We start from the raw sequence: 13095 nt of genomic DNA on the forward strand, positions 1-13095 counted from the left end.
CATGAACACCAATACTTTCTGTGATAGACCGAACTTACAGACTATCTGGCTTCTCCTGCCCTTTGCCGGGCACGTAGTCCGGGTTTAATTTTGGAAACTGGGTGTGTTCGCTGATCGCGGGGAGACGGTAGGCGCCTCTGTGGCCCCACTGTGAGGATGTGGAAGTGAACACGTGGCTGGGTGAGCCCTGACATTTCTGTAAAGGGCAGCGGAGGAGAAGGATTGAGAACTTTCAGTGTGGGACAGAAGTTGTTTAAGGTGAGCCAACACACAATGCCGATCAGCACAGAGGGACCACACTGGTCACCTCCCCTCTGTTGGGGTTATTGTACCAGAGGTTTCTGTAGTGTAGTGGTTGACACGTTTGCGTTACACGGGAAAGGTCCCGAGTTTAGTCTCCTGGCAAATGCTGCCTGACCTGCTGAGATTTCCAGCATTTGCTGTTTTATTTGCTAATTATTCTCCTGGTAAAAGGGCTCCCTTATTCCTTAATTGCTCTTTATTTCACTTCAATAAATAAATAAGTTTGAGAGAAAGAAAACGGATCCACCGGGGACCTTTTGCGTGTGAGGCCAACGTGATATCCGCTACACTGCAGCCCATCAAAGGGCGAGAATCCACTGAATATAAAGGATGAGCTCACAAATATCAGGGGCAGTGCAGTCTGGTCAATGTCAAACCCTCCTTTCTTATTCAGCAGTGACATGAACGAGAGTCAGACGCCCCACAAAGTTTAATTAAAGACACAAATACAAGTAACACTTGCAAATCTTTTCAGTGTAAAATTCTTTCACTTTATTTGAAATCCGACTGCATTGAATCTGAAAATACGCACGGTGGGATTTTATCTTCACTACTGATTGTATTTTGTGTGCAAGTTAGGAATAACTGGTGCTGCTAAATTTGATAAAAGTTGCCCCAGATTCCTGGTGTCATTGGCAATGAAGACTTTGAACCAGAAAGCTAAAATACAGTGAGTAAAATGGGATATGGTTTTCGAGTTAAGATGCAAAGCACAGGACAAATGATTGAAGTATGGAATGTCCCTGAGTTAGCATTTGTTTGATTGTGCAAAAGAAGGTGAGGGGTTAATTAATGATGGATCCCGTGAAAGCAAGATAAACGTTTTCGAACAAACCAAACGGCGACTGTTAGGTGAGCGCTGCTTGTGATACCTGGTGGGAATGGGCGGGGATTTTAAAGCCCCTTGTATTGCACAACCTTCATATAGACGATCATCTCCAGCTAATTGTGTAGGTCTCATGGTGCAACGGTAGATTGTGTCTGACTGCAGATCCGAAGGTTGCATGTTTAAATCATGTTGGGGTCATTGTTCTTTTGGATATTTTTCTTCCAGAATTAATTTTTCATTTGCTGTTTGACAATAACCAGACCCTTGCTCCAAGGTCTGTCTCACTGTTTCCCCGGTGTCAGGCAGAGATCCGCCTGCTGCCCTCATTTATTTCATGTGACAAGACACAAAAGTTCAAAATCAACCTGCAGGTGGCCACACACAGGACTGCATAGTCAGGATGGTCGAGCGTTCTAAGGTGCTGTGTTCAAATTGCAATTTTCTCTGAAGGTGTGGGTTCGAATCCCACTTGTGACTTTTGTTATCTTGAAGCGGAACCCATTTGTTTTGTTATCACCAACTCCTTAAAAGTGCAATTCAGCAGTCCACCTGCTCGGTTAACATTTCCGTCTGACCTGGTGCTGAAGTTTGTTCATTCTTTTGTAGACCATCAATCAGATATTTTGCCCTGAGCATGTGAGGAACTTTTATCCCGATCTCATTGGGTTTAATTTTGGTAAACCGGTGCTGAAAGTGGCGATGTTTCCGCAGTGTAACGGTTAACACGTTCGCCTCACACGCGAAAGCACCTCGGACAGAAATATTTTCTGTAGCTTTCTCATGCATATTCAGAGGAGAGTTTGTTCTCCTGTGAAAGGTCAAGAGATCATAAGAACGTAAGCGTTAGGAACAGGAGTCAGCCATTCGGCCCATTTTCAAGTTTTCAAGATCTTTCCGCCCGGTTTCGGACCGGAGACCTTTCATGTGTGAGGCGAATGTGATAACTACTACACTACGGAAACACTGTGATAGAATCTATCTTAAGATAAAACCACAGCTCTAACCTACACAGCTAGCCGAGAATTCAGGAACTTGTTTTAAGAGAATAGAATGAGGGTGCTATATTTAGGAAGGCTGTAAGTGTGGCCTTCGACAGCGTGGACCATTTTTCACGCCTCGGGAACCTACTATCAGCAAGGGTAGACATCGATGACGAGGTCCAACACCACCTCCAGTGTGCCAGCACTGCCTTCGATCACCTGAGGAGGAGAGTGTTTAAAGACCACATGCCCAACACGAGACTCCCTAAGCAAACGCTCTACTCAGAACTCCGACACGGTAAGAGAGCCCCAGGTGGGCAGAGGAAACGTTTCGGGCACACCGTCAAAGCCTCCCTGATAAAATGCAACATCCCCACCGGCACCTGGGAGTCCTTGTTCCTCGGGTTGAGTTGCCTGTGCTGCATGATCCGTGCCGGATCGATCATCCTCTGCCACGTGGTATGTCACAGCACGTTTGCACATTCACTGGAGGTACCCCATCGTTGTGCAGCCTTTGCACACGTAATGCTTGAATCGAGATTCACTTTCACCCCCGATGGCGGACTCTGAGTCATCACAGGTCTTGCAGCCGCAGTGGTATAGGCCCTGCCATATGCAGTTCGGCCTGCTAGCGACATCATTTTATGCACAGTACTTGCCGGTGAGCTTCGATGTTGAGAAGATATCTGTTTGGTGTTATCGTCCGTGGCCATGCATGCCTGGGCGATCGCGATGGCCCTGCTCAGGTCTCGGGTTTCAGCAGCCAGCAGCTTTCGGAGAATGACCTCGTGGCTGATGCCCAGCACGGAAAAGTTCCACAGCATTTGCCCCAACGCAGCTGCAAAATCGCAAGTTCCCGTGAGGTGTCTCAGGTCGGTGACATAATCCGCCAGGTCCTGGTCCCCGGAGCGATGGTGCGTGTAAAAACGATATTTGGCCATGAGGATACTCTCCTTCGGCTTGAGGTAGTCCCAAACCACTGTGCACAACTCTGAATATTCCTTCTCCGTTGGTTTTGTCGGTGTGAGCAGATTCTTGATGAGGCTGTATATTTTAGGCCCACAGACGGTGAGGAGAACCGCCCTGTGCTTGGCCACGTTAGTGTCTCCTTCCAGCTCGTTGGGCACAAAGTACTGTTCGAGCTGCTCGACGAAGGCTTCCCAATCATCACCCTCTACGGATCTCTCGAATATTCTAACGGCAGCCATGGTTGTGTGAAGGTTCGTATTCTGTTACTCGTCGTCAATTGTTGTGTATAGAAGAACTCCCCGAGGCTGAGAACTGTGAGCTAAACTTAGTGTGACCTTAGACTTCTTTATTACAACTCCAGAGTGCCTGAACAACATGGCAGCCAACCTTTTATACTGGCCCTGAATGTGTGGGCAGGTGACATAGAAACATAGAAACATAGAAAATAGGTGCAGGAGTAGGCCATTCGGCCCTTCTAGCCTGCACCGCCATTCAATGAGTTCATGGCTGAACATTCAACTTCAGTACCCCATTCCTGCTTTCTCGCCATACCCCTTGATCCCCCTAGTAGTAAGGACCTCATCTAACTCCTTTTTGAATATATTTAGTGAATTGGCCTCAACAACTTTCTGTGGTCGAGAATTCCACAGGTTCACCACTCTCTGGGTGAAGAAGTTTCTCCGCATCTCGGTCCTAAATGGCTTACCCCTTATCCTTAGACTGTGACCTCTGGTTCTGGACTTCCCCAACATTGGGAACTTTCTTCCTGCATCTAACCTGTCTAACCCCGTCAGAATTTTAAATGTTTCTATGAGGTCCCCTCTCATTCTTCTGAACTCCAGTGAATACAAGCCCAGTTGATTCAGTCTTTCTTGATAGGTCAGTCCCGCCATCCCGGGAATCAGTCTGGTGAACCTTCGCTGCACTCCCTCAATAGCAAGAATGTCCTTCCTCAGGTTAGGAGATCAAAACTGTACACAATACTCCAGGTGTGGCCTCACCAATGCCCTGTACAACTGTAGCAACACCTCCCTGCCCCTGTACTCAAATCCCCTTGCTATGAAGGCCAACATGCCATTTGCTTTCTTAACCGCCTGCTGCACCTGCATGCCAACCTTCAATGACTGATGTACCATGACACCCAGGTCTCTTTGCACCTCCCCTTTTCCTAATCTGTCACCATTCAGATAATAGTCTGTCTCTCTGTTTTTACCACCAAAGTGGATAACCTCACATTTATCCACATTATACTTCATCTGCCATGCATTTGCCCATTCACCTAACCTATCCAAGTCGGTCTGCAGCCTCACAGCATCCTCCTCGCAGCTCACACTGCCACCCAACTTAGTGTCATCCGCAAATTTGGAGATACTACATTTAATCCCCTCATCTAAATCATTAATGTACAGTGTAAACAGCTGGGGCCCCAGCACAGAACCTTGAGGTACCCCACTAGTCACTGCCTGCCATTCTGAAATGTACCCTTTACTCCTACACTTTGCTTCCTGTCTGACAACCAGTTCTCAATCCATGTCAGTACACTACCCCCAATCCCATGTGCTCTAACTTTGCACATCAATCTCTTGTGTGGGACCTTGTCGAACGCCTTCTGAAAGTCCAAATATACCACATCAACTGGTTCTCCCTTATCCACTCTACCGGAAACATCCTCAAAAAATTCCAGAAGATTTGTCAAGCATGATTTCCCTTTCACAAATCCATGCTGACTTGGACCCATCATGTCACCTCTTTCCAAATGCACTGCTATGACATCCTTAATAATTGATTCCATCATTTTACCCACTACCGATGTCAGGCTGACCGGTCTATAATTCCCTGTTTTCTCTCTCCCTCCTTTTTTAAAAAGTGGGGTTACATTGGCTACCCTCCACTCCATAGGAACTGATCCAGAGTCAATGGAATGTTGGAAAATGACTGTCAACGCATCCACTATTTCCAAGGCCACCTCCTTAAGTACTCTGGGATGCAGTCCATCAGGCCCTGGGGATTTATCGGCCTTCAATCCCATCAATTTCCCCAACACAATTTCCCGACTAATAAAGATTTCCCTCAGTTCCTCCTCCTTACTAGACCCCCCGACCCCTTTTATAACCGGAAGGTTGTTCGTGTCCTCCTTCGTGAATACCGAACCAAGTACTTGTTCAATTGGTCCGCCATTTCTTTTTTCCCCGTTATGATTTCCCCTGATTCTGACTGCAGGGGACCTACGTTTGTCTTTACTAACCTTTTTCTCTTTACATATCTATAGAAACTTTTGCAATCCGTCTTAATGTTCCCTGCAAGCTTCTTCTCATACTCCATTTTCCCTGCCCTAATCAAACCCTTTGTCCTCCTCTGCTGAGTTCTAAATTTCTCCCAGTCCCCAGGTTCGCTGCTTTTTCTGGCCAATTTGTATGCCACTTCCTTGGCTTTAATACTATTCCTGATTTCCCTTGATAGCCACGGTTGAGCCACCTTCCCTTTTTTATTTCTATGCCAGACAGGAATGTACAATTGTTGTAGTTCATCCATGCGGTCTCTAAATGTCTGCCATTGCCCATCCACAGTCAACCCCTTAAGTAGCATTCGCCAATCCATCCCAGCCAATTCACGCCTCATACCTTCAAAGTTAGCCTTCTTTAAGTTCTGGACCATGGTCTCTGAATTATTTGTTTCATTCTCCATCCCAATGCAGAATTCCACCATATTATGGTCACTCTTCCCCAAGGGGCCTCGCACAACGAGATTGCTAATTAATCCTCTCTTATTACATAACACCCAGTCTAAGATGGCCTCCCCCCTAGTTGGTTCCTCGACATATTGGTCTAAAAAACCATCCCTTATGCACTCCAGAAAATCCTCCTCCACCGTATTGCTTCCAGTTTGGTTAACCCAATTTATGTGCATATTAAAGTCATCCATTATAACTGCTGCACCTTTATTGCACGCACCCCTAATTTCCTGACCATTAGGACTCCAACAGTCGCGTCCTCTGGTGGCAAGTATTACAGAGTTACATACATCACATAATTGTTATCGTTAAGAAGTTATAATTCCAATCAATGCCTGAATCGTGCTGAGTAGAAACATAGAAAACATAGAAAATATGTGCAGAAGTAGGCCATTCGGCCCTTCTAGCCTGCACCGCCATTCAATGAGTTCAAGGCTTGTCAGGAGATCAATCATCAAAAGCCGTGTCATTAACCACAGCTGGGCCGTCAATTTTCTGATCGCAAAGTGCTTTCAGTCCTTGTCAATATATCTTGTCTATTTGCCGGTGTTTCCCGATTCTGTCAGTCTCTCTGGCTCTCTTTAATCTATTTGTGGTCACCTGCAGGTTGATTCTCGATGAATGCCTGTGTTTGTGTCTTCAACAACAACAGAAAATGTTTCTTATATATTTCTTACGTTCTCTCCAATGCCTTGATATCCTTCCTAAATTGTGGTGCTCAGAACTGTAAACAGTTCTCCAACTGAGGCCGAAACCGGGATTGAAAAGGTATGGTACAACTTCCTCGCTGGTGTCCTCTATTTCACTACATATAAAGCCAAGGGCCCTGTATTCTGTTTAAACAACTTAGCAACTTCTCTACCCAGCTTCAAAGATTTCTGTGTGTAAATCACTCAATCCTTCTGCTTCCCTTTTAACACAATACCATTTAGTTTATGTTTTCTCATATCACCTCTCTTTGTTTCCCAGACCTTACACAAAGGAACAGGAGTAGGCCCATTCAGCCCCTCGAGCCTGTTGCACAGGAACAGGAGGAGGCCCATTCAGCCCCTCGAGCCTGTTACACAGGAACAGGAGGAGGCCATTCACCCCTCGAGCCTATTACACAGGAAAAGGACGAGGCCTATTCAGCCCCTCGAGCCTGTAACACAGGAACAGGAGGAGGCCCATTCAGCACCTCGAGCCTGTTACACAGGAACAGGATGAGGCCATTCAGCCCCTCGAGCCTGTTACACAGGAACAGGAGGAGACTCATTCAGCCCCTTCAGCCTGTTACACAGGTACAGGAGGAGGCCCATTCAGCCCCTTGAGCCTGTTACACAGGAACAGGAGGAGGCCCATTCAACTCCTCGAGTCTGTTACACAGGAACAGGAGGTGGCCCATTCAGCCCCTCGAGCCTGTTACACAGGAACAGGAGGAGGCCCATTCAGCCCCTCGAGCCTGTGACACAGTAACAGGAGGAGGCCCATTCAGGCCCTCGAGCCTGTTACACAGGAACACGAGGAGGACATTCAGCTCCTCGCGACTGTGACACAGGAACAGGAGGAGGCCATTCAGCCCCTCGAGCCTGTTGCACAGGAAGAGGAGGAGGCCATTCAGCACATCGAGCCGGTTCCGCCATTCAATGTGATCATGGCTGATCTGTGACGAAACTCCATATACACACCTTTGGCCCATATTCCTAATAATTTTGGTCAAAATGCGATGTAAAATGAACAACTGACCCCGCACCAACTGCCCTTTGCAGAAGGGAGTTCCAAACCTCTCCCACCCTGTGTGTGTAGGAATGTTTCCGAATTTCACTCCTGAAACGTCTGGCTCTAATTTTTAGATTTTGGCCCCTAGTCTGGGACTCCCCAACCAGCGGGAATAATTTATCTCTACCTACTCTATCTGTTCCCTTATTACCTTGAAATTTTTGATCAAATCACTGCTCGACCCTCTAATTTCCAGTGGGTGTAATCTCATATCTAATTTAAACCTTGGAATCCAGGTATCATTCTGGGAAACCGACACAGTGCTCCCTCCAAAGCCAATATAGCCTTCCTGAGGCAAGGTCAGTGAAAACTGAATCAAGGGACGGGTCTTACTAGATTTAATCTGATGGTTTCAAGCAGGCATTTGGTAACGTCCCACACATCATCATCATCATCATCATAGGTGGGTCCTCGAACGAGGAAGGCTTACTTCCACATGGGTTCACAGGTGTTTCAATGAAGGACCCGATGTTCCAGTCCTGAACTCCAATCAAAGGGTGGAAGATGCCTGTGGGTGGATTGTTTTAACGTGGTGTGACCGTTGCACACCAGCCACCACACGGCCTTGACAGAGCGAGGACTTGGTCCAGTGGCAAGGGTTAACCAGGACGGCTGGAGACCTGCTCTGCTGCACGTCATCAAAACCCAGGTCGCCGTTTGGTGCATGGGCTGCAACATCGGCGGGACCCAGGTACAGCGGAGGAGTGGGAAGGTCAGTGTGGAGGAGTGGTGAGAGATCGTGGTGGAGGAACGGTGAGAGATCGTGGTGGAGGAACGTTGAGAGATCGTGGTGGTGGAACGGTGAAAGGTCGTGGTGGAGGAACGGTGAGAGATCGTGTTGGAGGAACGGTGAGAGGTCGTGGTGGAGGAGCGGTGAGAGATCGTGGTGGAGGAGCGGTGAGAGGTCGTGGTGGAGGAGTGACGAGAAATCGTGGTGTTGGAACGGTGAGAGGTCGTGGTGGAGGTGCAGCGAAGGTTAAACACAAGGAATGTTGGCAGAAATCAAAGTTGAGGCAATGTATGGTGTTGTGTATCTATAAAGCATGCACTCCCATGTTCCCCCACGAGGGATCTCATCCCCTGAAGTCCCAAGGAATCCCAGCACCCCTTGGGAGCACTGTATTTAAGCCGGCCCCTAAGGCCAGTTTCTCACTCTGGAGTGTCTTATGAAAGACTGAGGTCACTGTTACTTTAACCTCCCTGTATGCAGCATCATCTGTGTTGGGACCACAATAACTGGCGGCGAGAATACGAATCCAACACAAACTTGCAGCAAACTGTGGGCATCCTGGAGAAGTTCTCAGAGGGTGAGGACTGGGAAGCCTATGTCGAACAGCTAGACCAGTACTTTGTAGCCAATGAGCTGGACGGAGAAGGAAGTGCTGGAAAAAGGTGAGCAGTCCTCCTCACAGTCTGTGGGGCACCGACCTACAGCCTCATGAAGAATCTTCTGGCTCCGGTGAAACCCACAGATAAGTCGTATGAGGAGCTGTGTACACTGGTTCGGGACCATCTTAACCCGAGGGAGAGCGTGCTATGGCGAGGTATCGGTTCTACACGTGCCAGCGATCTGAATATCAGGAAGTGGCGAGCTACATCGCCGAGCTAAGGCGACTTGCAGGATAATGTGACTTTGATGGCTACCTGGAGCAAATGCTCAGAGACTTTTTTTGTACTGGGCATTGGCCACGAGACCATCCTACGAAAACTTTTGGCTGTAGAGACACCGACCCTCAGTCAGGCCATTTCGATAACAGAGGTATTTATGTCCACCAGTGATAACACCAAACACATTTCTCAGCACACAAGTGCTAGCAATGTTCATAAATTAACTGGAACTATGTTTGTGAGCAGAAATGTACAGGGCAGAACCCACGAGTCTGCAACTGCCAGCAGGCCTCAGATGACCCAAATGACTCAGAGTCCCCAACAAAGGATGAGTGCAAGGCAATTCACACCGTGTTGGTGTTGTGCAGGCTTCCATTCAGCCTATACATGCCGCTTCAAAGGGTATGTTTGCAAGAGCTGTGGAACAATGGGGCATCTCCAACGAGCTTGCGAATGAGCTGCAAGCTCTGCAAAACCTGCTAACCACCATGTGGCATAGGAAGATCGATCCATGGTGGATCAAAGCAATTTCGAGCCTCAGAGAGAGGAGGCAGATGCTGAAGTACACGGTGTGCACACATTTTCGACGAAATGTCCACCTATAATGCTAAATGTAAAATTGAATGGCTTACCCGTAACCATGGAACTGGACACTGGCGCAAGCCAATCCATCGTGAGTAAAAAGCTGTTTGAGAGACTGTGGTGCAACAAGGCATTCAGACCAGCCCGAAGCCCCATCCACACGAAACTGAGAATGTACACCAAAGAGCTTATCACTGTCCTGGGCAGCGCCATGGACAAGGTCACCTACGAGGGCACAGTGCATGAACTGCCACTCTGGATTGTCCCGGGCGATGGCCACACACTGCTTGGAAGGAGCTGGCTGGGCAAAATCCACTGGAACTTGGATACCATCCGAACGCTATCACATGTTGATGAGGCCTTATGTCCCCAGGTTCTGAACAAATTTCCTTCCCTTTCTGAGCCAGGCATTGGAAACTTTTCCGGGGCGAAGGTGCGGATCCACTTGGTCCCAGAGGCACGACCCATTCACCACAAGGCGCGAGCGGTACCTCACATGATGAGGAGAGAGTGGAAATCGAGCTGGACAGGCTGCAACATGAGGGCATCATCCCCCAGTGGAATTCAGCGAGTGGGCCAGACCGATTGTTCCAGTACTCAAAAGTGATGGCACAGTCAGGGTTTGCGGCGATTATAAAGTAACTATTAATCGTTTCTCGCTACAGGACCAATGCCCACTATCTAAGACAGACGACCTATTTGGCGCGTTGGCAGGAGGCAAGGCGTTCACCAAGCTTGACCTGACTTTGGCCTAAATGACGCAGGAGCTGGAGGAGTCTTTGAAGGGCCTCACCTGCATCAACACGCAAAAGGGACTGTTCAGCGACAACAGATGCCCGTTTGGAATTCGGTCGGCTGCAGCGATCTTGCAGAGAAACATGGAGAGCCTACTCAAGTCGGTACCACACACGGTGGTCTTTCAGGATGATATATTGGTTATGGGTCTGGACACCGCCGAACACATACAAAACCTGGAGGAGGTCCTCCAGCGACTGGATCGCGTAGGGCTGCGGCTGAAGTGGTCGAAATGCGTCTGCATGGCAACAGAAGTGGAGATTTTGGGGAGAAAGATCGCGGCGGACGGCATTCGGCCCACAGACGCCAAGACATAGGCTATCAGGAATACGCCCAGGCCACAGAACGTCACGGAGCTGCGGTCGTTCCTTGGACTCCTCACCTATTTTGGTAACTTCCTACCGGGGTTAAGCACCTTCTAGAGTCCCTACATGTGTTATTGCACAAAGGTAAGAACTGGGTATGGGGAAAAAAACAAGTAATTGCGTTTGACAAAGCCAGCAACCTTTTATGCTCCAACACGCTGCTTGTATTGTATAACCCGTGTAAAAGACTTGTGCTAGCATGTGACGCGTCGTCGTACGGAGTCGGGTGTGTATTACAACAAGCTAACATTGCCGGGAAGTTGCAACCTGTCGCCTATGCTTCCAGGAGCTTGTCTAAGGCCGAGAGGCCCTACAGCATGATTGAGAAAGAGGCATCAGCGTGTGTGTTCGGGGTAAAGAAAATACATCAGTAGCTGTTTGGCCTCAAATTTGAGCTGGAAACCGATCACATGCCCCTCACATCCCTGTTCGCTGAAAACAAGGGGATAAATACTAATGCCTCAGCCCGCATACAAAGGTGGGCACTCACGTTCTCAGCGTATAACTAGACAATCCGCTACAGACCAGGCAGAGAACTGTGCGGATGCTCTGTCGGCTACCACAGCCCACCACGGGGGTGGAAATGGCGCAGCCTGCCAAATAGTTGATGGTGCCGCAGCCCGCTGACTTGTTGATGGTCATGGAAGCGTTTGAAAATGATAAGTCACCTGTTACGGCCCGCCAGATTAGGACTTGGACCAGCCAAGATCCTCTGCTGTCCCTAGTAAAAAACTATGTACTGCATGGGAGCTGGGCCAGCATCTCCGTTGAAATACAAGAGCCAATCAAGCCGTTCCAGCGGCGAAAGGACGAGCTGTCCAGTCAGGCAGACTGCCTGTTGTGGGGTAACCGCGTAGTGCTACCCAAAAAGAGCAGGGAAACGTTCATCTCGGATCTCCACAGCACACACCCGGGTATAGTAATGATGAAAGCGATAGCCAGATCCCACGTGTGGTGGCCCGGTATCGACTCTGACTTCGATCCTGTGTATGGCAATGCAGTGTATGTGCTCAGTTGACCAACGCGCCCAGAGAGGCTCCACTACGATTGTGGTCCTGGCCCTCCAGACCATGGTCGAGGATCCATGTCAACTATGCAGGCCCATTTCTTGGTAAAATGTTCCTGGTGGTGGTGGATGCTTTTTCAAAATGGATTGAATGTGAAATAATGTCGGGAAGCACCGCCACCGCCACCATTGAAAGCCTGAGGGCCATGTTTGACACCCACGGCCTGCCTGACATACTGGTCAGTGACAACGGGCCATGTTTCACCAGTGCCAAATTTAAAGAATTCATGACCTGCAATGGGATGAAACATACCACCTCGACCCCGTTTAAACCAGCCTCCTATGGGCAGGCAGAGCGGGCAGCGCAAACAATCAAACAGAGCCTCAAACGAGTCACAGAAGGCTCACTCCTAACCCGCCTGTCCCGAGTACTGCTCAGCTATAGCACGAGATCCCACTAGCTCACAGGGGTGCCCCAGGCTGAGCTACTCATGAAAAGGACACTTAAAAGCAGACTTTCCCTGGTCCACCCCAACCTGCATGATCAGGTAGAGAGCAGGCGTCAGCAACAAAATGTAAATGATGGTCGCGCCACTGTGTCACGGGAAATTGATCTGAAATACCCTGTGTATGTGCTAAACTATGGATATGGTCCCAAGTGGATCGCGGGCACGGTGATAGCTAAAGAAGGGAGCATGGTGTTTGTCATCAAACTAGACAATCCCCTGGGTCCTGGTCCTGATCAGCGTTGCTGGCTTAAATTGGGGCCATCCAATGGGTCCTGCTCCTGATCAGTGATGTTGGTATATATCGCATCAACCCCCTGTGTCCTGCTCCTGATCAGTGATGCTGGTATATATTGGGGCAATCCCCTGGTTCCTGCTACTGATCAGTGATGCTCAAATATATTGGGGCAATCCCTTGTGGCCTGCTCCTGATCAGTGATACTCGTATATATTGGGATAACCCCCTGGGTTCTGCTCCTAATCAGGGATGCTGGTATATATTGGGGCAATCCCCTGGGTCCTGCTCCTGATCAGTGACGCTGGGATATATTGGGGTAATCCCCTGGGTACTGCTCTACACCAGTGAAAGTGGTATATATTGGGGCAACCCCTTGTGTCCTGCTCCTGATCAGTGATGCTGGGATATATTGGGGCAACCCCTTG

Source organism: Pristiophorus japonicus, unplaced genomic scaffold (genome assembly GCF_044704955.1).
Source record: "Pristiophorus japonicus isolate sPriJap1 unplaced genomic scaffold, sPriJap1.hap1 HAP1_SCAFFOLD_49, whole genome shotgun sequence".
In the NCBI taxonomy this organism is placed as follows: Eukaryota; Metazoa; Chordata; class Chondrichthyes; family Pristiophoridae; genus Pristiophorus; species Pristiophorus japonicus.